This window comes from Hermetia illucens, chromosome 2 (assembly GCF_905115235.1).
Source record: "Hermetia illucens chromosome 2, iHerIll2.2.curated.20191125, whole genome shotgun sequence".
NCBI lineage: Eukaryota > Metazoa > Arthropoda > Insecta > Diptera > Stratiomyidae > Hermetia > Hermetia illucens.
In genome coordinates this window covers 11,734,687-11,756,016 of record NC_051850.1, presented here as the reverse complement: position 1 = coordinate 11,756,016, position 21,330 = coordinate 11,734,687, and positions in this window count along the sequence as shown.

Below are 21,330 nucleotides of genomic sequence, written 5' to 3'. Positions count from 1 at the left end.
ACATTATCCGACGTAGATCTCCCTTCTCAAAAACTAAACTGCCTCGAGTCTACTCCTTTTCAAGCATTTTCCGGCCCGTCTCAACCGGTATATAGAAGCAAGCTCGAGGTCTCTTTTCCTTTTGCTAATCAGCACAAACCCGCCAACTTTCAGCAGTAGGTCTGGCCGATGGTGGATCACCAGCTTACATACTTCTGCCAGGAAACCACCAAACTTGGCAACTTATTATTTTCCAGAGAAAAACTGCTCCTTCAAGCTCTTTCAGGATGAAAAGCAAGTAGTCCTCGATGCCGGCCGCGCTGTTTTCATAAACCTATAGGGGATGATGTCCGTATATGATAAGTGACTTGGTCGGCGTTAAAGGAATAGTGTATCCGCAGGGCCCCGATTTTCTGTGTGACAAGTTTATTATCGAATCCCACAGAGTCCCATTTACCTTGTCAACTGGCTCTCTTCCAGCGGCGAGCTTTGCTTTTCGGGCTGCAGAGTATCCTATTGTGAGATCTGTACTCGGCATTGCATAAAAGGTTTGCCTATTCCAAAAGCCTCACCAAATCTCTTCGCTTTTACTCTCACGACGTTGCATGCCGAGAAATAACATCAACCATTTCATACGCGATGTATTGGCGGTAGTGATTCCAACGCAAAAGTTACATGGGCGATGCTTCCTTCGCATTCTGGGCGCCTAAATATTGGGGTGGATCTGGTCCGCAAAACTATGAATTTGGTGTTCGCCTCCATTCCCTGGATTCGTCGGGAATCTCTTCAAGTGATCTCCCAGTGAAGTCATCCGTTACCAGGCGTCCTTCAAAGCATCAAACCTGCGACAAAAGTCCGACTTTATCTCATTCGATTATAAATAAACGATAAAAAACGTTATCCCTAGATATCGAATACTGACAGAGCCATAAAAGATCCCTTAAACTTTAGGTAGGAATCTGAAGCCGACTGCCTTTCCAAACTCAGATAGGAGCGGCACATGAGTCCTTCTTTCTTTACTGTTCGCTTTTACCTCCACAACGAACTGCGCTAGTAGCGCCTGAGAGGTTGAATTCCGGTGCATGGTAGTTCGTAGGATTTGGATCACATTAGCCACGTCCTAACCATTTCTAGTTTCGCCCTGAAGACTAGATCCCGCCCCGAGTCTGCAATGCGTGCAACGTTCTCACCAGATGCATGGTCATTGCAAGTCTTTGCCTTGTGAACTCCCTGGCTGCATCTGTGGCGGATCCTGTCAGATCCCCTCGTAGCTTATAGTTTAAGCAGCTGTAACACTTGGTGAGGATAATCCGCATTCCCCGCTTTCCACCCGAACAATTCCGATGGGAACATCCACTACAACAAGTTTTAATCCCCAAGAATTCGCAGAGGTGATACCTAGCCAGCATTGGTTACCTAATGATATTCCCGCTTGATAGCGTCCTCAACTTCTATCTTTTCTGTGAGATACTGAAGATTTCGGATTTCTGCAGAACACATAGGATTTAAACTCAATCCTACCCCGCATCTGAACGAGAGAAAAGCTGGAGAAGTGAAAACATAGGCTTTGGACTAGAAAGCAGAGAGCTCTTTCCGACAAACCCCTTGGCTTTCTCGCAGAACGTATTCTGGTTAGCTCTCTTGGGACTAATTTAACGGAGGACTTGCTTATAGCGTATCCAGCAAAAAACTTTCGTAAATGTCTCGCCGTTCCCCGGTTTTATGAGCAAAGTGAATGCTCTAGCCCTTCTTCGTTTCCTCATTTTTATTTTTGATGATCCACCATTCACATCCACCTTCACTTTGGGCAGACGGTTTTCTAACGGTGTGGCGTATCGTTTCCTTTTATCTTTCGTTGCTTTCTTTTTGTGAACGCTTGGAATTATTTGGGTGAAGTTTCCTTCAGATTGGCCAGTCTTGCTTTCTGAGATTGCTTTGCAACGAACAATCTGTGGTCCGTTTTTGGCTTGCGGTGCTCTCAGTTGAAAATCCGGTTATTCTTGAATTCTGCGCGTCTTTCCTCACTTTGGATGTCCACCTGTAAAAAGGAATGCGATCCAGGAGTTGTTCCAATTCTGTCAGCCGGTTTCTTACGTCTTTGCTAGCAAGTTTCCCTGAAGAAATGCTGCAGACCGCTTGTGCTTTACAACTGCCGCGTATTTTATGATAAGCCTCTTCTTTTCGTCTCTAACAAGAATAGTTGACTCCGCTCCACTCGGCGTATATCCAGATTAAATTGCTCAGTTTTAGAGGATTTAATCGGGCTTCTTTTCGGCACACAACCGATGTAGGGTACTGGGGTCTCCGCCCTGTATCGGCGCCTACATCATTTTTAAAACTTCCTTTTTATTTGGCCGTGCGCACCCCGGAGTCTCCAGCGCTTGAAGACATTGATGCAGGCGCAAAATCGTCTCCCAAAATCCTTGCGTTATGTACGTTATACAATGTCATGCCGTAGATGGTGTTTGAAGAGACGAAACAGTTCGCCAAGGGTCATATCGGGGAAAGGTATCCTTCGTTTTAGGTAAGGGAGATTAAAAAAGTAAAGACGAGTGAGATAGTTGACAGAGGAAAGAATTTGGTTTGGAGTTTTGAAGGGCAATCGCAGTTATGGGAAGGGAACAAAATCACGGAGCAATACATGAGGATGCTTCCCCCGAGGGAATTAAAACGTATTAAGTAGGGGATGCTGGGAGTCCTAAGTCCGCACCCACTTGATCACAGCCGCTTGGAAGCAGCTTACTTCCTCTCTTGTGGCCTACGGACTTCTCTGTTTTGGGTTAAACACCTAAGTTTTCCCAAAAAAACGTTTTCTTCCAAGGTAGAGGCAGCTCATCAGACCCTGCCTCACCTCTGCCCTGGGAGCACCGTGACTGAAAGTAACGACAGGCGGTAATCGCTCCATTTATATATAATCGCAAACACGTCATGAGCAGGACCTAAGCCAGGCCGAAGTGTTTTTTTGTTGAGGATGCTGGGAGTCCTGAATCCTGGTTTAGGCCTGAATTTAGAACGGATTTCACTTCAATATAATTCTTACTCATATACATAAATGGAACGATTACCACCTGTCATTACTTTCGGTCACGGTGCTCCCAGGGCAGAGGTGAGGCTGCGTCTGATGAGTTGTCTCTATCCTGGACTAAACGGGGAATCAACTTTTTTTTTATTAAGTAGGGTTGGACAGAGTCAAAGTCGGAAAAGGAAGCATCATGAAACTGGTTGTAGAAGTGAAGCGAGAGACGTCCGAATTTAATCGAGTTCAGGGATAATAAAAGTGTCCGCCAAGAGATTAGAAGAACTGACCAGGGGGAGGGGTGCGCTTTAAGCGAATCCCATGGAGATTGTCACTTGCTTATATTTAATTCAAAGTGGTTAACAAAACAGTGGTTAACAGTTGACAGTACAGACATAGTCAGCTGGAGAATCTACAAACGAAAAGAGCTTCAAGTCATAGTATGGAGCAGGCGGGGACAAGTGGGGACAGAGGGAAGATGGACAGAATAAAAATAGTAATAAGCCCAGAATGGGTACATGACTAGAGGGTAGGGAACGAGATATGCAACCATCAAAAGAAATGCTGCAGAATTAGTTAAAGAAGTTGGATAGATTGACTGACAAGAGATTGTCAGACCAGTTATGGGGTAAATGGCACCTAAATCACAGAATGAAAGACGAGAAATCCGTATAGATAACGTAGCCTTCCTGATGAGATTTTGTGAAATCTAATAGGTTGGTACCATTGGGCCAAGACAAAACACTGCTACTCTTTCAAGTGGCCAATGCGGGGTGTCTACCAGTAACTGACATATTTCGCATTGATTTTGGTGCAGCAGCGAAATAGGACCATCATTCTCGATGAGCGTATGATTGTCACTTTTGGGTATAGAAACAGAGAGAGAGGGAGGAGATGTATTGATTGATTTTTGCAAAAAAAAGGTTAAGAAGACCATTTAAACCGACCATGGAAGTGGTAACCAGGGATATGGCAAAAATTCGGGGCAGCCTCCTACTCCTACTCCTTTGTAGACTTAAGTGAACAAAATCATCGTGGTTTCCGGATGCTTATACCCAAGCAGTGCCAAAGGGCTCTTGCGTAGAGCTAAGGATCGGATCACAAAGCCACCCAATTTTAGCGTACTTTTCTTGACAGTTACCAAATATTTAATATCGGATCTGCATACTATTTATATCCTTGTTTTTATTCGAAATTCTCTTACCTGCACAGGCAGCTTCTTTTTTAATTGGGCCATAATGGAGTTATCAATTGGGCGCTTTCCACTTTTCCGCGGGACCTAATGTTGATCCGATTAATATTCCGACAGCGTCCTTTGAAAACACCTACCCTCGGCCTATTATCCAATTTCCTCTAATACCCAAAGTAATTTTTCGATAGTATCCACATGACTTGTGGCCTGAAATCCTCCCAAATGAACATAATCTTAAAAAGTCTTAAATTCATTTTAATTCTCATATTCACCTGCTCTCATCTCACCATTGTTGGACGTTCATGTTTGAACTGCAAGGTGCCGTGTGGACGGCTAGGTGGACAACAAAGGTGAGTTTATTGCCCAGTTCTACCTGGCTGAGAACCAGGCACGCATTGATTTCATTCCATGATAGACGCCCGACAAACCTGTCTTCCAGTTCCCTCTGTCCGGTCAGTGATGAAGAATTAAACTCTTTAAGGAGCATATCCATGCCGACGTTGTAGTTTTATCCGCTTATTAACGACCAGTTGTAAATTCTGTAAGTTTCTGAGATAGTTCTGTGTTACCAGGACGAGGGTTTGGTTGGATTTTCAGGCCAAGATGAGATAGTGATCAAATGCAATTACGAGAATGTAAATAGAGTACATGCTCAGAGTACGCAAGTATAAAAGTACCCCAATAGATGCATTAATAATGTCGCTAAATCTACTTTTGGCAGCTTGGAACTAATAGATCCCCTTTGACAAGACCCTAAATCTCAAATATCCCTTAAAGATAGCAACACTTTCCGGTTTCAATGTTACCCTGGTTTCTAGAAGATGGGTAGATTACATAATTAAATGGTTCACATGTAAGTACATATCTATTATCTCTAATCTGAGAGATTATAGCCAGGGCCGGCAAGTTTCTTGAAATTTAATGGAGACGACGAAATGGACTGCAAGGTGCAATATTTTGAACCTGGGCTTCTCATGGGTCGTTGAAAATTCCACCTGCTAAGCTGGCTCACTTGAAATAGGAGAGAACCCTAAATTTGATGTTTCTTGATTTTTTGAGATGAATAGATTCTCATTTCTCACACGATTTTTTGAGATAATTATAAGGTGCGACAATAGCACTGAATTCTGCCCATAATGCTAGTTTGGGAATTGGCGTGGATCGGGGTAAATAAATCGTATATGTATCTCTACGTCAAAACCGATAATATTTTGAAGAGACCTCATACCCTTTCTGATTACATTTTGGAAAATAATATTCACAAAGGGATCAACGCTTTAACTTTCAGTTAATTTAGGCATTGACTTTTCTGTTTTTTTTTTATGGGTGGAGATGGAAATCTCAAAAAGAAGCTGCTGCGCCTGGTTGCAGCAGTCTGTGGGATTCTCACCCACTGAAATCACCCCCACTTCTCCGCCCATATCTCCGCGAGACCACTGTGAAATATTACTTCGCGAGGAGCGCTCTCGTTTACACCAGCACAACTAAGTGACGTGTCCGTCGCGCTTTCGGCGCTCATTCCAGTTCCTGTAGTTTTTCCAGTATCGCAGTTATTAGGAAATTATGGGGTCCGATAACTGCGTTGAGGGCGTGCCAGGTCGCCTGCAAAATCAATCAATATTGCCTCTTTTGGCATGCGAAGGCTGAGCACTCCGTCGTACATTATGTTCCACAGCAGGGGCCCCAGTACAGAACTTTGGGGAATACCTACTGTCACAACATATTCCTTCGGTCCGTCGTCCGTCTCGGAGCAAAGCAGTTTCTCCGAGAGGAAGCTCTCTATTTTCCGAGCTAAGTAACCAAGGACTCCCAGTTTAGCCAGCGTGCCCTTAATCCTACCCTAGTTGGCTGAGTTGAAAGCATTCCTGGCATCCAACGTTACCACCGCGCAAGACTTTCAAGCGGCCGATGCCTCCCGGGCTAGGTATACGATCGTTGACATCGGATGTGGACCGCGCTCTGCGAAACCCGTACTGCCGCGCTGACAGACAACCCGCTAGCTCGACGAAGGGAAGCCACCTGTAGTAGATCACCCTCTCTAACATCTTCCCCATAGTGTCTAAAAGACAGATAGGGCGATTTGGTGGTCGTGCGCCGGGTGGTTTTGGGGCTTCGGTAGCAAAAATAACTTCTGCCTTTCCCACTGCGCGAGAATACTCATTCCACCATGCACGATTCAAATGTACTTACGAACCATGTGGGCCTAATTTTTACTGGCAAATTCAGAGCTCTGCTCAGAGTCCCATCCAACCCCGGAACCTTACTATCCCAAATTCATCCAAAGATCTTCCATAGTTGCTCCTCGGTAATCCCTGGGATTGTGTAGACTTCTTATTGCACCGTTGGTTGAGGTCCACTTTCTTCCTGTTGTGGGATTATTCCAACCCAGAGTATTCCGATTATTCCAACCCATAGTATTCACAAAGGAAAGCAGCCCCCACCCAGCAGCTAGAGATCTCATCCCCAAAGAATGGTTTTCTCAGTGTCCGTAGCCTGACTCTAGCTAGAGCTGGGCAATCGCAGCTTCGGCAATGTGAACTGTAGGGTATGTCGAGCCTGACGTCATTGTCCCTTATTGGCCAATCCATTGTGCAAACCGCCGTAATCATGCATTTGAACGCGTCTGGTACAGGAGCTCTCGTGATCGGACTATGTTATAAGTGGGCCAAATCCTTATTGACTTGGCACAGTTGGTAAGCCTTCGCCATCGAAGGCCAGCGGCTGCTAGGTAGTGCAAGTAGATTCCGCTTTGACAGTCGCCAGCGAGGCATCCGCGGAAGGACTGTTAAGAGCAGCACCCCGCCTGGCCAACCCGTCAGTCCGCACATTCCCCTCTATGTTCCAATGCCCGGGAACGCAAAGGAGCGTGAACTCGAGCGCGCCGCCCAGATTTTTCAGTGCGTTTCTGCATTGCCCCGACCGGTTTGGAGGATGTGGTCGTTGAGTACAAGGACCTCATGGCCACTTGGCTATCGTCTATAGGTATGTTACGCTTGGGGCTCGGACCATCATGGAGACCATACGACTAGGATACACTGTATGTATTCGAGAAAACTCCCGCACTGACTCCACGCACCATCTTTGATACATCGGTGCAGAATATTGTGTCATAACTTTATAACACACCGCCAGTCTTCCACTCTGCCCTGGTTGGTCTCGTGAAGTTCAGCTTGCGTGTGGCATAGTCCGTAGAGAATACCAAGATTTCTCGAGATAATCCGTCTAGGATATCACTGTAACCGCAGGGATTCGCTGTCCAGCATCCGGATTCACATAGTCTAACGAGACTACACGCTACAACGTATTTAATGTGGACGTCTAGGGGGAAGAGATGCAGGCATACATTGAGAGAATCTACCGGGTATGACTGCAGAGCCCTAGTACCTAATATTCCTAAGTCGTCAGCATACACTGTCCAATATTTGTAAAATTTCGTCAATCACTATTAACCAGAGCACCGGAGAGACGGCTCCACCCTGGGGCGTGCCTCTTTTCACAGCTCTGGTCAAGTGATTGCCTTCCAGATTCGACTGGGTTGTCCTGGTACTTAGGAAACATATAATCAAATTTCAAATTCGTAAGATACCCTGCCAATTCAATACTGATCAAGGCTTCCTCGATAGATTTGATACTAACGTTGATGAATGCTTCCTCTATATCTAAGAAGGCACCTAGGGTATACTGCTAGAACTGTAATGACCGCTCAAACGTACTAATTACCTAGTGGAGAGCGGTTATTGTGGATTTGCCTTTGAAGTAAATATTCTGGAACTTAGAGAAAGGCGTTCTCTCTATAATTGCCTTTAAATGGATGTCCAGGAGACGCTCTAGGGTCTTGATCCATTGTGGACTCATGGCCGCGCTTGTCAGCTTTCGGTATGAAAACCACTCATGCGCGTCTCGAATGCTGCGTTACGTATCCGAAAGGGATACAGCTCCGGTATATGTGGAGAAGCTGTTTATAGCTAAGCCGATCTTATTCTCGGCAATTGCCGGATTGATAGTCTCCCACGGCTGGGCTGGACGCAAATCCTCCAATCAAGGCTCGGACCCACTATCCTCCTCGTTGACGGGAACGAGCGTCTGAATCAGCAGCTGCAAGGTTTCACCAGAAGATTCTGTCTAGGAGCCTTCTGAATTTTTAAGAAAGGACGGGCTCCTATATTCTTTGGACAGAATCTTACTAAGCCTGCGGATTTACTGGTGCTTTTGATGTTCTGACAATAGTCCTTGTACTTCTTCAGGCAGACGTTGTATGGCTACCAAATATTAATTCCCTTAGCAGATGGTTTTACTGGTCAGCTTACTGAGGCTGGATCTTCATTCCAACACGGTGGCAGGGGGTTCATCAGTTCCCGTCGGATCCTCATCTCCTCCAATAGCTCGTTGGTGGCGTCGACTTGATCCAGATTGGATTCCTTCCCTTTGATGACTACCCGGGCGTCCATGGCAATCCTCGAGTTTTGAAGACGCAGAGATTGGGCGAGCTAGTCCTTATCCATGCGGATCTTCAACAAACAGATGCGAGCGACTAGTCTCCTGGGGATCTCGTCGTAGGGGATAACTCTGAGCTTTACACTCTTCCAGGCATCGCTGATTTTAACGATGCACGAACCGAGTAGTCCCCGGAAGATTGGTCCTCGCAAGCAATAACGTTGAATCCACTGAGCACTTGAGAGAAATCAAAGCAAGGGATGAATCCCGTGTGTTCGCCTGTGGGTCCAGGAGATCCTCAATGACCATCTCCGATAGCCTGGCCTCAACGCTGGTTGCCGATGACGGAATTGCCATCCGGCAGCGCCATATGTAAGTTGCTCCTGGCCGCGTCGCTGAAGGGTTTCGCAATCTGTGGCCCGTTGGCTGGCTTTGCTGCTTAGTGTGCAAGCTACTCCCTACTCTGTTCCACTTGTGTTTTGGTTCGACCTTGACTTGAGAATTGGTTGCGTTAGAGAGCAATGAGCTTCGCCTTCTGCTCGTCTGCCAGGCGTTTGCTGTTATATTCCTCAAATAAGCAAGGAATACTTTAAATTAATTTTCAACCCCCAGCTTACATGGGCCTAATGGTATGTACACCAGAGTGAGGTTTACACCACATACTCGTTTAGACGCCCTGGTGGTGTAGGGCTATTCAGACTGTGGTGAGCCTTCCTTCCTCTTCGTTCAAACTGGTTTAGGATAGTCTATATTGGGGACAAAATTATGTCAAACCATATTTATTCCAAAGCTTAAACTCTTGAGTTACTTGAATCGTGTTCACTGTTAATATGCTACCCCTCGGCTACCACCGTGACTGACACAACCTCAGGTAGTCCATTCATAAAATTTCTACTCTAAAATTGTCTCGGCAATGCTAGTGCTCCTCTAAGCAACTGGGTAAAATTTTTGCAGCCCCTCCTGACGAACCTCGACTTACTCTGTAAAAGTTTCTTCTTATATATTTATAATTTGAAATTTTGTGTTGGCGAAAGCCAACGGTGTCCATATCTACAGCTGTTATGCTCCTCCTAGTGCAAAATTAGGGCAATGTGGGGAGATGCTAGACAGCTTGCTATTGGAGACCACAGCCCGAAAATCATTGCCGGCGATCTCAACTCGTGAGTTTTCGACTGGGAATGTCGAGTGACGAACACCAGGGGCCAGATCCTGCTTGAACTCTTCGCGAAGCTGGACATCGTACAAGCCAACGTTGGATGCGTGGTCACCTCCCAAGGCAGAGGGCTAGGTTCAATTGCCGATTTGACTTATCTCAGTACCACGTTGGTGAGGGACATGGCTTGGTGGATGGGTGAACACTACGCCCTATCGGCCGCTGATAAATGATGCACGCGCGGTGACGTTGGATGTCAGGAATGCCTTTAACTCGGTCAACTGGGGTTGGATTAAGGACACCCTGACTAATCTGCGTGTCCCTGGCTATTTAACTCGGATAATCGAGAGTTACCTCTGGGGAGGACTTCTTTGGTACGAGACGAACGACTGGCCGAGGGAATGTGTTGTGATAGCAGGTGCTCCCAAAGGCTCCGTACTGGGAACATAGTGTATGACGGAGTGATCGACCTTCACATGTCAAGGGAGGCAACATTGATTGGTTTCTGCAGATTTCCTGGTAGTGGAAGTTGGTGTAAAACAATACCAGGGCGTGGATCGTGCTATCAGAACATGCTTCCAAATAGTTAAATTGGACCTGGCGGATAATAAGCCGGAAGCGGTCCTTATTACCACTCGGGAGGGCGTTCCAAAATCGATTATTAGTTGCTTGGGGTAATGACCAATACCAAGTTGAGCTTTAAGGGGCACCTAAACCATGCGAAAAAGGCCACTGGACCCATACACTCAGATGGGTCGAGCGCAAACATGGAGAATTAAATTACCACCTAAAGCAGTTCCCTACGGGACAGAGTGGATATAGGAACAACTTCCATCGCTTCGGATTGGAAGCGCAGCGGACGCGTGACTTACTTGTGCTGGTGGAAACCAGAGACCCTCGCGAAGTAAGAATTTACGGCGGTCCCGCGGGAACATGAGCGGAGAAGTGAGTGTGGTTTTAGCGGGTGAGAATCCCACGGACTGCTGAAACCTGGAACAACGTCATTTTAAGATTTTCACCTTCACCCATATGAAAAAACCAGAAACACGTGTTCCCATCCTTCGCTTAGATGCTTAGGTGTTTTATGGCTATTCAGACTAGAGTGACCCCTCCCTCTTCCTATTTCAAGCTGGCTTAGAATAGTCTATTGCGGGGCAAAGATGATGTCAAACCATATTCATTCCAAAACATAAGCTCTTGAGTTTCTTGAAAATGTCCACTGTTCAGCTACCAGCGTGACAGGCAACTTTAGGCAGTCCGTTCGTCCATTTTCCACTGTCCAATTGTCTCGGCAATACCTGTGGTCCTCTAAGCAGCTGGCTAAAATTTTTGGAGCCCCTCCTGAAGAACCTCAGGTTACTCTGGAAAGGCTTCCTTCTTATCAATTTATAATTCCAAATTTTAATTGCGGAAGATACTCTTTCACTAATTCATTCACTTCCTATCACTTAGCATCCAATATTCAATTTTTCATCCTGGAAAATTCATCTCCGGGACGAAATATTCCTAATGAAATATAATCGACATTATCCTGTTCAATAAATTGGATCTATCCCTGATACATGCAAAGCATAATTTCGATATCAATCATATAAATTACAACTCACCAACTGAAAGGAAATCAATCAATCATTCATATGACTCGATCTCACCTTTCCATGTCGTCCTTAATGTACGAGGAGTTAAATGTCATGGTGAAAGGTTTGAGTTGACATCACGGAAATGATTGGAAATGCTTTCGGTGTCAATGAGTTTGACACATTTTTAAAACTTGTCCCAACAATTTTTATGGTGCATAATCGGTCCCTTTTTGATTTTCCAAGATAATTTAATGAATTTTTGGAAAATTTAATAATAAAAGCCGCAAGGGATATGTGACCTGGTCCTCAGATATATTACTGCAAAATTAGTTTGAATGCGGACGACAATGCGTATAGGATTCTCCGAATTACCCTCAGGGGGTTGAAGGAAATACTCAGGGTATTAATTTATTTCAACGTTTTGGTGGTCAGTGCCCTATCTCATGAGCTTAGATAGATAAATCACGCACTGCATTGTGAACAGAGCTCAAAATACCAATAAAGATTGTGACTTTAGAATCAATCCATCACCCCTTAAATCCATGTCGATTGGCACCATGCATTACAAATCCATACCGAAATGAATTCATGCATGACTAAGTTATCTGGGAAGCAGGCGTTCGACCAGTGGTAACTCGTTACAACCCCTCGATACCCTGGATTGCTGGGAAGCCTTCAACTAGACAAGTACAACCACAAACATCGGAAAAATAGTTTTATCTCAATAATTTCCAAAATTTGTTGTAAAACCCCACATTTATGCAACAGGATATTCGCACAATATTGAAATCCCTTTAACTGTGTTCTGAAAACGCAAGCCCTTTCTCAAGGATAATAATCTTCGTCCTAGGACCAGAGTTTTCGAAATTATGTCTACAATATTTATTCCCTGAACACTTGGGAACTGGCTGGGGTGAGCAATGCACTTGTTCCTCCGATATAAACCTAAATCCTTAAGTCCGTAACAACATTAAACCCTTGTACTTTCTGGGTACAATTTGCAGAATACAAAGTGCAGGACAATATCTAATCCTTGATGTTTTTCCAGTCGTTCGACTTAAACAGATTTGACAAACCCCCTCCCGACAGTTCGGACAGTACAATCACAACCAACGAGCGTGGCCCAACAAGGACACACAGAGGATCTACATATCATAAACTTTTATCCAGTCCGTTGAATAACATCAAAACTGTAACTAATTCCTACAAATGGTTATCGTCCTGCACTAGTCTGAAAATTTATTCTATCGGCGTGTAAAATCCAGAAATTTGCGAGAACCGGGACAAATTACAAACGTCCACATTCATGACTATGCAAAAAGGATCAGGACGAACGGAATAGTGTACCAGACTGAGCCTGGGCATCTAACACTTGAATGGAAATCCTTAGAGCAAACAAACGTCACAGAATCTATGTCGTCCGCACATTTCGCCGAGAGCTTATTGGCATAGGCAATGTATGGTAAAATTTTAACGTCCATTCGATTTTCAGGACGAATTGCAGAGTTGACGCGTTACTGGTGCTTCCAGCGTAAGTTGATATGCGGATTTCGTGGAAGGGAGTCTGTTTTTGGAAAACAGATGAAACGAAATTGTAAGTGGTTCGTTTGAATGAGGCTTAAAACTTTGACAGTGACAAATTCCTAGGACCTTAAAAAATCTGGACCAGTTGCTCCTTTAAATTTTGCATGGGGTTAGATACTATTTCCAGTCGAATTTTAAACCAGGTTGCATCAGCAAAATCCTGAATTCCTCCAGCAAAATGCACACCGACTTCATAACCCTTTTTAAACGCAACCACCGACCCACTGAAATCATCATTGTCCCTAGATTGTCGTGTTGTCTTTGCATCCCGGTCGCGCCACTGACCAACAACAACGTCAATTTCCCCATCGTCATCATCATGAATATTGATAAATTCGTCCTTTTGATAAATTGTATATGGACATAAAGTACACAAACTCGAATCGAAACAAATTCCGAGTCAAAAGCACTATCGATTTGATTAGAACGGACAGATACAACTGATGTGTACAGCGGAGAGCTCGAGGTCCTGACAAAGGATCCACGGAATCAAATAAATTTACTCGGGATGTATATGTATCTGCTATTGTCCTGGATATGTCCATCACCCTGAGAACGACGACCGTACTTTATGAAAAATCTTGTCTGACACAAAAAGGATATCCCAATTTGGAGCCGATCCTTCTCCGGTTTGATTCACATTGGAAAATATGTTGGGAATAAAATTTAAGTCCTGATGAGATTATCCTCTGTCCGTCTGTTCACGAGAAAAGTTTTTCGGGATAGTGACTGTAATCCATCAACGGATTAAATCAAGTATTTTGTCAAATATTTATTTCATTTACGGATTTGTCATGTTGACGACGTGATAACGATGATGCGAGTGTTGATAGTGAGTGTCCTTTCTGGTGCTCACAGTGATCGGAGACGAGGTACATATCAATAAGCCCCGGGTGTTAGCCGACGTTATTAGCGAGTACTTTTTAGATTAGCCGCAACGGCTGTAGTATCAACCAGTGATTTGCTATTCGCCATTACTCTGACTTGGGCCTGCACGATTGATTGGAAGACTAGTTGACATTTAGGATCAACGTGTCCGAATTGTGATAGGGTCTCCCTCAGTTCGTTGTCAGTTTCACGGCACATTGAATTTTAATATGAATGAAGGGAGAGCAGCTTCCGATTTGCAGCCCCATATGGTTGCGAGTAAATAATTTTGCTGAAAATGAGAATATTGAAAATGCCACTTGGGGACGAATTTCAAATGGGAAAATGATTCGGGACCAAAGATAAAGGCAAAGTAAGGACTAAGTCAAATTTCCTTCTTCAATTTTCTAAGGGAAACAGAAAGTGTACTTTCCTTGCCATTAATACGATGAATGGAATATAGATTCAAGGAGGTCTACCAAAGTCTTAGATATTCAGACCCGAAATTCTCTGCTTCATTACTCCGTACTGGCTAACGAAGAGATTAGGATTTTTAGGCACGGATGGTGACAAGTGTGGCCTTAATTCAGGGAAAAGGTTAAAAAAAGTAATTTCATACAGCTAGCTATGTGTTGCCACCGCTGGAGCTACCGTAGTCTAGACTAAACAATATAAAACGAAATAGGTGATCGACACCTGCGCAAGGATTGACTGCCGGAATAGTGACCAAGCGCGGTTAGACTCTGAGAAAGTCTAGAGAGGACCTCTAATAAATTAAGCTTGGAAGCGCGGCGGTTGAGAAAGGAGTTGCTGTTCGAAAGAAGGGTCGACCTTGACTCATAATATCACTGCTCTCTAGCAAGGCGTGACTTATGGCAAGATTTTGTATGAGTGAATTAGGGTGGGATAACCATTATTCTAGTTTGACATGTGACAGTTGGATCATACGCGGGATTATGGGAGAAACCCCAGATAGGGCATAAAGACGAGAATTTTTCTAAAATCTTAGATTCGGCCTCGAGTATTTGGTGGTGTACTTTCTGAGAATGGTTCTTTTAAATCATTGGAAGGCCTTAGCTTCGTTGGGGGACATGGTAGCCCACGCTAGGAAACCAGAGGTCAGATTTGATCGAATCAGGGTTTGGAGTGCAGGGAGCAGGTCGCGAGAAAAAAGAAAGTATTTTAAGGAAGCTAAGGCCTTTGTAGGTTTAGATGCTGATGATCTGACGTGAGAGTTGCATTTAAGTATGTTGAAAAGAGAGATTCGCAGGCATTTGATATTTAATCTTAGTGTAGAGTATATTGAAGTCGTAGTTGGGTTTTTACTTTCTGGCACTAGGCATCTATGACACTTTCTGCTGGGGTTTCTGAACCAAATAGCCCCAGACTAATGGAAATTAACGGCGGGGGCCCACCGGCTGAAATATATATACGTGGTGGTCATTCACCGCTTGGTGAGGTATACCGCGATAACAACACCTACGTGCTATCATTCGCGGTTACCTGAAATGCGCTTCACCCCTCTTCTAGTATTTTGCGTGCGTGCGTGTCAAACCAGCGTACTCCAATGATACAACGCAGTAGGTATTGACAAAAGCTTGATGCTTTGGAGTAACAGTGGAGTTCACTTTCAATGTACTACTGCCATATAAGATAACTGTATTTCCAGATTTTAGACAGGCCAGCGAAAGCCGACCTAGCGCTGTTAAGGTGTCGGGCAACATCTTGTTTGATGCCGCTGTCGGCAGAAACCACGCTTCCAACATATACAAATTGATCGACGCTTTCGATGTTACAGATAGGAAGAGTGCGTCGCCCCACAGACTGAGAATCTTGGTTTTGTTGGTGTTTATCTTCAATCCAACTCTGCTTCCATCTCTTTCCAAATGCAGACTCCATTAGCCAAGGCCCATGACAGTAAAATGAGAGAGCAAACAAATGTCATCAGCGTAGCCAAGCCGTTTGAGGAAAGATGTCATTGTCCATTGAACTCCTCCACGTTCTCCGGACAAGGAGACATTAAAAACGTTACCGATAAAAAGACGAAATAATATTGGTGACAAAATACAATCTTGGCAGATCCCGCTTTGGGCCTCAAAATCCACCGATAGTTCGCCTCGTTGCAGGACGTGGCATTTTGCGCCATCAAATGTCGCTTTGATAATAGTTATTAGTTTCACTGGAGTGTCCCTTCTGGGTAGAGCACTCCAGACTCACTCACTGTTCACGTTATAAAAAGCTTTCTTGAAATCGATGAAGAGAAGGTGAACCGAAGACCTAAACTCTGTGCACTGTTACAAAATAATCTGAAGGATATCGATGTGCTGAGTACATGAGGATCGGGAGAGGAAACCAGCCTGCTCTCTGTCGATCAAGCTTTCGAGATATTTTTGATACGTTCTAGAATTATTTTAGCTATTATATTCGCGATTGTAGGAAGCATGCAGATACCCGCCGACCCCTCCCTATATTACACTCAAAACAGGTCCCTTTTCCGGGATCTTCACGATCATCCCCTTCCCAATCTTTCTGGGAAGCTCTCGCACTCCCAAGATTTCTATACTAGTGAATGCAGCAGATCAGCAGTAACTGCGGGTACAGCGGTGAATAGCTCTGTGGGGAGACCGTCCAGCCCACCGGTTTTACTCCCTTTGGGTGCACTCACGGTCGGAACTATTTCGTTTCTCCTTGGTGGAACAGTGTGTATCCGCACGTTACAGTGAATAACCATTCCATTCACAAGACGGGAAATTTCACTGAATGTATTACTGAATCTCAGTGAAGTGTTCTTTCCACTTCTTCAGTTGTTCGTCATAGTTGATGGGAACTCAACCGTTGACATCCTTCACAGGACCATCGAAACCTTCGGTCTTTCTGATCAGCGTAATAGCGAATTTTCTCTTGCCACGGCGTACACTACGCTGAACTTCTCAGGGTTTCGCTCGGTATCGGAATTCGACCGCGTCACGCCTGTTATCACACGCAGCGGTCTGTAGAATCTTCCAACCCTTCCATTCATCTATCCGCTTCCACGATTTCGCAGTCAGTCAGACCTTATGACGCCCTTTTGGGACCTGGCGGAGGTTACACACCCGACTCTGAGGAGGGATGAATAGCTTCTGTCTGAATGGCTGCACGCCCCCGCAGCGTCTCAGCGGGTAGGTGGGAAAAGTGCAGGAAATTTGCAGTCTGGCAGAGTACTCACAGAGAAAGCTATCACCACACCTAGCAGTTAGGTATAAAATGAGCGTTTGCCGCAATTCTCGCATGTGAATGTGCAGCGAGTCGCAGACCAGTACCGCTATATTATTCGAAGTGACACAATCCCGGCCACCATCAGAGAACACGTTCGGCTTGAGGTCATTGCAGAAACTGGTGACCGAGACTCGATGAGTGCACAGGCGGCATTAACAACACGACGCCGCACTGCAGGCAACAGTTTCAGTACTCGCCGAAGCACTCTTCACCACCGTCCAACTGAAGTTTCCGCTGAGGTTCGGGATGATTTCCAAAAACGGTGTAAAAAATTCTCGGAAATGGATCCTTTGCGTAGACCAGGTAATCCTAGGCTCTATGGATCTCCAGCAACTCCGAAAGTTCTATTCCAAATCTGAGATTGCATTTTGGCTATGTGCGGACTGCAACTACAATCACTTGTGTATTGTGGAGCAGTTGTGACTGTCAGATTGCACGGTCAGAAGATTCGCTTTCGCGTTATTGGTTTGAGTGAACGAAGAGATCCACTATGAAAAATTCATGTGAAACGTCAGCGGGATTCCTAGACTGATTCAGATCAGCTCTGGCAATGCCAGCGGGCGGATGAGAAATAAACTTTTGAAGGTTTACAGAAACTATGCTATCTTCAGCGAGACACCCGTAGTTGAAATTCTGGACACACTGAAGTAGCAACTTTCTGTCGTATGCAGTCGGTTATGACGATATGGCGAAGGTCATGCCAGACGTGTCCAGAATGCAACGTACGTGAGGAACCTGCGGAGTTTTTCTGATCTTTAAACAAATCCCAACAAAGCGTCCAGACAGCACAGTTTTCGATGACTGAAGCGAAAGAGTGTTGGGGTGGATTTTGGGGGTTACCCGCCCAGCATGCTGGGCGTACTGAGTAGATCTCCGCCGAAGGCACCCATCATGCCAATACTCCTGGCATCAATTTTGCGGATATTACCCAAGAGGAAGTTCGACAAGCCGTAAACAACTCGAAGAACTTAAGGGACCCAGGTCTGGATCGGGTGCAGAACTTCTGGTTCAAAAAGTTCACCAGTATCCATGGTCGATTGGCACACAGCATAAATCAAGTCATGAGTCGGCCGGAGGAATTTCTACCCTTTCTCACTGCGGGGATTACCTACCTTATCCCTAAAAAGGACACGGGCGCAAGACCGATTACTTGCTTACCAACTCTCTAATTCGTAACGTGCATCATTGGTGGAAGGGTCAATGCACACCTCGAGACCAACCACATTCTGTCCGAGGAGCAGAAGGACTGACCAGTTGGGTCAAGGGGTTGCAAAGAGAAACTCATGATCGCCTCGGTAGCTGCAGAAAGAGCAACTAAAGGCCAAAAAAGCTTTGGATAGCATTCCGTATACCAGGCTAATCGATGTCCTACATTTGTACCGCATTGATACGAAAATAATAAAGTTTTTGACGACAGTCATGGAAGGGTTCATCTGAGGGTGCCAATACCTCTGAGCCTATCCATATACGGAGAGGCATCTTCCAGGCGGACTCTTTGAGTCTCCTTTGGTTTGCATGGCACTGAACCCCCCTTTCATGGCTACTAACTGAAGCTAGAGGGCATGGTTTTGCAATAAAGTATGGCCTACGTGCTGAGTACGAAACGGGACACTTGATGTACTCAGATGGCATCAAATTGTATACTGGTACTGATAACCACCTTAGAAGTCTGTTGCGAATAGTAAATTCAGTCGTGATATTTGGATGGAGTTTCGATTAGACAACTGTCGAATCCAAGCCACCCGCAAAGGTTATTACGAGCTGCATGCCGGACATAACATTGGCGATTTCCACATCGAAGCTATGACCGAGACAGACTTCTATAAGTACCTAGGAATTCTGCAAAGGTTCCGTGCTCGAATTGGTGATCTGAAGGGTGCTCTGCTGTCCGGATTCGAGCGACGTGGTGGTGCTAAAGTCGCATCTTTCGATTTTCAAATGCATCATCTAAACTCTGCCAAGGAGCGGATGAACCTGCCTGGTGACATCGGAGGTAGGGGGGTGGTTGACGTGGTGGCACAACATCATCTTCAAGTCGACTCTCTTCGCGATTATTTTTACAGCAAAGAGTAAATAAGTCCCTTGTATACGGCTCTGTAAGGCAGACTGTAGGCTGACTCCACTTAACTTGAAGGATCGGTCTTTCAATCTTCTGAGTGGGGTGAAGTCGGACCAAGAGCGGGTTGATGACTGGAAGTCGAGAAGCTCATGATAAAAAAGCAGTTGGAGAACGACCAGGGCAGAATGTGTGGTTCGGAGTTAGAGACGTTGGACCAACCCTGGCTGCACTGTTATGGCACCTGAACAATACCACACCAGGCATAATACTGTATGTAAGATGATCCATCAAAACCTTGGATAAAAGCATGGGCTGATCACATTAACACGTCCGGTATACCGATATGAGCCACAAGCAGTATTTGATAGTTCTGCTTACAGCATGTATTATCAAGACAGGTCGCCCCGCGTATATTATTGATGTTGCTATCCCCCATAATAGCAAATACATGGAGAAGAAGGTGAACTATGAGCCATTGGCTCGGGAAATCAAAGAAATTTGGTGTCTCGACCGGGTGGTTGTACTTTCCACAATATTTTCAACTACAGGTATTGTACGTAAATCCCTTACGGCTTCCCTTGATGTCCTGGGACCCTCACACACCATGCAGAAGTACACCATTCTGCATACGTGCTCGATGTTGCGGGGAGTTCACGACGGATTCTCCCATTGACCTACCACCAGCCACCCCAACCAACGCTCCTTAAATATTAAATACATTAACTATAACCGACCAATGGTCCAGGCAAAACGCCTTTGCGAAAAGTATTTCTTCGGAATCGTACATAGATTCCCAAAAATCGAAAAGAAAATCTACAAAAACACGAGCCGAAACTAAAATAGCGCCTCCTCTACGTCGAACGCAAAACTCTTTCCAAACTATGAGTAGCTTTCACAAGTGGTCACCGTCGATGTTACACAATTTCAAGCGAAACTGACGTCAGAAAGGCACTCAACACTGATAATGTCCTTTTTTGGTTGCGATTCAAATTTTCCATTTAGCAAAAACAAAAATTTGTTTTTTTTTCATCACGCCCGGTTGCTAACTTTAAATGTTTTCAGGCTATAAAATCCACCAAAAATCAAAGAAAACTGGGCGAAACACTAAGTATTTCGAGCTACAATCTCTTTAAATAAAAAAGGAAAATCGCGGAAAACCAAAAGCAATCTTCCCCTTGATGTGAATCCGTTGCGAAAAACTCACGTTGCCCTTTCTATTGCGCCCAACATCACAAAGGATGATAACCTAACTGCTCTTTAGCGATCCAAAATAAAATATGCTTCTACAGCAATTCAGCGGGTTCAATCCATCCGGGCAATGTTCGACGAATCCTCCCAATCTTTCACCACTTCGTTAGTTATCTCACAATAAAATCTCGTGTTTTCGATCAATCGAGGTACAAAATCCTTCTCCTAAGTTTGTGGCACAAAGAACATATCAGTGACTCGCTTCCAACTCGTCCGAAATGTTAACTAAAAATGATCTCCTCTGCCCATCAGCTGTCTCTCGATCAGCCGGTCCCACTAAATTTGGCATTGCATTTTTTGAGTTGATGTTACGCGCAACATATGCAGCAGCGTTGACGGATGCGATGAATCATTCCCCTCTGTTACAATCAATTCGCCAGAATGCATTCAATTATGTGCAATATGCGGCGAAATTTAAGGTAATTGCATATGGTGGAATGCATTATTTGATTAAACTAATCCCGAAAAAGGCGAATAAAATCCTGCTCCAGTCTCAAAACCAGGAACACTACAAGTTATGCGAAATAAGACCGAATCCACTTTAAACTATTCCCGATCTGTTATTGTAACTAGACCCTAACCTAACACTCAGCCAGGGTAAGCAAACAGCTTAAATGGGTTAGCCGGAAGGATGGAAGGATTTTCATCTTAGAAGTTCATAACCTTTGTGAGTTTTCAGCCAAGATAAGACACCCAATTCTGAAAATTACACAATTGAAGAAAGCAAATGCGATTCAACCGATTTTCATTATTGCAAATCGTACCCCTTCTAATTTGGGAAGGCCCACTTACTTTTATCACCGACAATCTACTCCAACCATTCAACAAATATCGACAAAACCGAAAAATCATTGCAAGGTGCAACAAAACTCACAAATCATTGTCTCAACTCAACTCACTACAAAGGACTCCACCGCCTTCAACCAACCCTCGATTCCATTCTTTCCACCTTTCCCTGTCTCT